This window comes from Pteropus vampyrus, unplaced genomic scaffold, assembly GCF_000151845.1.
Source record: "Pteropus vampyrus isolate Shadow unplaced genomic scaffold, Pvam_2.0 Scaffold99, whole genome shotgun sequence".
Taxonomy (NCBI): Eukaryota; Metazoa; Chordata; class Mammalia; order Chiroptera; family Pteropodidae; genus Pteropus; species Pteropus vampyrus.
Genome location: NW_011888880.1, coordinates 2,778,345 through 2,782,770, shown reverse-complemented (window position 1 = coordinate 2,782,770; position 4,426 = coordinate 2,778,345). Strand labels below are relative to the sequence as shown.

Sequence of the window (4,426 nt, the reverse complement as noted above, 5' to 3'; positions counted from 1 at the left end):
AGTTGTGTGTGGCTCTGGTGGGTCATTTCACCTCTCTATGAGTCAGTTCCTTATCTATGAGGTGAACTTTACTAGATATATTTATTTCTATCTTAATTTATACTTTCTATTTACCTAGTCTTTTCTATACCTATTTTTCTCTGCTCTTGCATTTTATTAGCTTGAGTTTTCTTTTAGTTTCAGATATACAACATAATAATTTGATTATTGTATATATCATGAAATGTTTGCCCTAGTAAGTCTAGTTAGCATCCTAGTTCATCATAATAGGCTAATTATTGGAAATGTTCCTGTGGAGGAATTCAGTTATTTTCCAAGTTTTTACTAGAGCAGTTACAGATCCTTTTGAGGCAATTCTGTGAATTATCTCATATAGCTGTTGTAAAAAGAATTGCTAAATAAGACAGTGTTTCATAATTTTATATAAATATATATAGTTTGAAATAATTAGAGACTCTTAGTTTTTATTTTTTTCATTGTCCTTTAACAGCTATAAAATAAAGAGGAAATGACAAATGCTGTTTTACAAAGAATATTTTACCAAATATCATTTCTCTTCTCTTTCCTCTTAGAATCTGGTTTAAAGCTGTTTTTTTACAATATGCAACAAAAGGATTTATTCCTTTGATAATATATTTAATAACAGTTGATTTAGCAGACTCTATCAATACATTACAAATCATAATTTCTTCTAAGCAAATAATTGAGAACATTTGTTACATTATATTTTTCTCCTTGTTTACAGCTCCCAAATTAGTCATATATAAAAACTGCACATTGCAGCTTTTCTACTAAGCCTCTGTGACATCTCATAATACTTGCAGCCTTGAAAGTGGACACATGATAGGATATCATAATTTTTTCCCTTTTCTAGTTTGCATAGATCATGAGTCAACAAATATTTGGTAAATGCCTAATACAACAGAACTCCAAGTGCTATAGAAAGACCACAGGATGCCTGTGTTGCAGGGACTGTTAATATAACTGAAGAGACAAAAATGTCATTATGGGAAGGCATATAAAAAGTATGGTAGAACTTCCCAGACATTGTAATGTACCCCCAGCATAGGTATTTGATCTCTTCCCATCATACACTAATACTGATCCCAATACTCTTCATGGCCATGTGTTTCCTCCCATGTGTAGAAAAAGCGGGGAAATCATCTAGCTCAAAATTTTGGAAATAAGATCTAGTGTATCCCAGGAGGAAACAAGATCTGAATGAAATGTGATCTAAATAAAGTGGAAGGTAAAAGTTTGAAGGGGTATCTCAATATTCATGAAGTCCTTTCTGATCTGTTTAGTAGTAACCAGTGGGAAATGAAAAATGATATAACTTAGAAACTTGCTGTCTGCAAGAGTCATGAGCTCATGAGTTTCATTAGAAAAAGTCAGTGTTCTTTATTTGATGCTGCTTCCCCTTCTGGTTTATGTTCAGCGAGGCAGAGTGACTTCCCCAGGGAACTCTGTCCTCTGACTATTTACTGTCTTTGGACTGGGGCATCCACTGTGCTCTCCTCCTACCACTACCAGAGTCCAGGCTAGAATGAGTGCTTAGAATGGTGCCAGAGCCATCAGAGTTGGCACTTTCTGATTGTATCATTTTTCCTACCCCCTGCTGGGTTCTATCCTTTTTGGGTTACAAATGTCAATTCTGAGCCCAGTTCAGACCAGCAACTTCAGACTTGGGCTCCCTCATAACAACATAATCTTGGTCCTTATCTCTAATTTCTGTTCTGGACTCTTGGTCCTCGGGCAGTGTTGCTGAATTTGGGTGTAACCTACCAATCAAACTTATTAATGTTTTATATAACAAAATTATTAAAGTATAACATGACATCACTTTAGAATTGAGATGAATGAAAGTGACAACTATAATTTAAAATGTAAACCTTTTGTTTAACAGAACTGAAATCAGAAATACGTAAAATTTTGGAAAATAAAACCTAGAGATATCCAAATTGGGGTTTTATGATTTTAAAATGGCGTAAGTGCTTTTAAAGATTCTCTAAGAGAGGAGCGTGGCCTTCTCCTCTCCTAGCCATGGTGTGTGCTTGTCTACTAAGATCAGTGTATTCCAAAAAGGGGAAATCATTTGCCATAAATGTTGCTTTGCCCGCTGTGTTCAAGGCTCCCGTTCAGCCAGATATTATGAACGTTGTTCACATCAACTTGCACAAAAGCAATAGACAGCCGTATGCTGTCAGTGAATTAGCAGGTCATCAAACCAGTGTCAGGTTGTGGGGTACTGGCAAAGCTGTGGCTCTAATTCCCAGGGTTTGAGGCAGTGGGACTCATCGTTCTGGCCAGGGCGCTTTTGGCAATGTGCTGTAGTGGCCACATGTTTGCACCAACCAAAACCTGGTGCCACTGGCACCACAGAGTGAACAAAACATAGAAGCAAGCGATATGCTATCTGCTCTGCCCTGGCTGCCTTGGCCTTACCAGCGCTGGTCATGTCTAGAGGTCATCATATTGAGGAAGTTCCTGAACTTCCTTTGGTGGTTGAAGATAAAGTTGAAGGCTACAAGAAGACCAAGGAGGCCGTTTTGCTTCTTAAGAAACTTAAGGCCTGGAATGATATCAAAAAGGTCTCTGCCTCTCAGCGAATAAGAGCTGGCAAGGGCAAAATGAGAAACTGTAGTCATATTCAGTGCAGGGGACCTTGCATCATGTATAATGAGGACAATGGCATCATCAAAGCCTTCAGAAACATTCCTGGAATTACTCTGCATAATGTAAGCAAACTGAACATTTTGAAACTTGCCCCTAGGGGGCATGTGGGCCGTTTCTGCATTTGGACTAAAAGTGCTTTCTGCAAGTTAGATCATCCATATGGTACTTGGCATAAAGCTGCCTCTCTCAAGAGGAATCTTCCCAGGCATAAGATGCTCAATACAGACCTTAGCAGAATCTTGAAAAGCCCAGAGATCCAAAGAGCCCTCCAAGCACCACGCAAGAAGATTCATCGCAGAGTCCTAAAGAAGAATCCGCTGAAAAACCGGAGAAATTTTGAAGCTAAACCCACATGCAAAGGCCATGCACTGGAACACCATTCTTTGCCAGGCCAAGAATCATGAGCTGCTGGTGGATAAAGTAGCAGCAGCGCTAGAATCCAAATCAGAGGAGAAGGGGATTCCAGGCAGGAAGCCTGTGGTGGGGAAGAAAGGAAAGAAGCCTGGGTGGGAAAAAAAGGCTGCAGCTACCAAGAAACCAGCAGCTGAGAAGAAGCCTGTGGAAAAGAAACCTGCGGCATAAACTGAAATTAGTTTATTCTGTAAAGTTCAAATCGCTTTGGACAGCTAATTTTGAATAAAAACCTGATCAAAGAGACAGTGAGAAACAAACAAACAAAAAAGTTCTCTAATACCAGATTCTCTATAGCATACCGAACTAAGTGGCTTTTTCTTTTTGATATGGTAGATAAAAAAAATGTAACTCCAGGAGATCTTGAATCTATGAGAACATCTGGGTCAGGAATAGTACCTCCAGTACACAAAAAGACCAGGCAGGAAATGTACATGACAGCTACCACACATTGTGAAAAACTATTTGAAGAGAGATTTGGGTTTATAGCTTCCGTGGTCCAGAAATTTTGAAAATATTATGTAGTTACTATAGGTTAAACTGGGCCTGATAATGATTACTCAAGAAACCTGTTAAGCGTGTTTGCGCAGTCTCCTGGAACTAGCATTTCCCTGAAAGGGTACCTGGGTAATCCTTTTATGTGTCTGCTGTATTTGTTTTTCTGAGTAACCAATTTCTTTGTAAGGACTTTTAGGTTCATCAGACTATAGTATAATTTCATGTGCTCTTAAACTTCATCAGCATGCAAAAAATAGTAAAAGAAAAAAAGCAAGATTACAAGGAACCGAAAAACTGTCATGGGCATACAATTTTTGAATGTTGACACCAGGGAATCTGTATGGCTGAGAAGCAGCAGCCTCCTTCCTGAAACATGCTCATCCGAACCAAAGTTATAACTCATAGCAAGGGATAGCCATCTTAAAGGTGAATGATCAGAATTGCAATAGAGCTGATGCGGGAAATGATTCAGAAGATTGCCCAGAAATATATTTCCTTAAATACTGATAAATCCCATGTAGCATGTGCCAGTCTGTGGCTATTATAAAATGAATTGGATTATCAGAGATTCCTTTGTCATTAGGCTGTGCCCATCATGTGTAACCCACACTTAGATGTCAGTATGAAAGTGGAAACTTCCAAATGACACTGTATGCCACAGTTACACACACACATAGGGGGTGAGTTTCAGATTTGAATTATGCTTGAGAGTCACTGAGAGTGCTTATTACAAGAGTTGGTTTTATTTTGATTCAGGGCATCTGCAGACCATTTTTCGAGACCTTGCTTTCATTTCTAAATGAAAATTTAGAAATTATCAGAGAGATTTTAATTTGTTTTC

At 38.4% G+C, this 4,426-nt stretch overlaps 1 pseudogene; it reads left to right on the top strand.

Moving 5' to 3' along the window:
• Nucleotides 1-2,019: 2,019 nt before the first annotated feature.
• LOC105295072 lies at nucleotides 2,020-3,258 on the top strand (annotated as a pseudogene).
• Nucleotides 3,259-4,426: the final 1,168 nt, after the last annotated feature.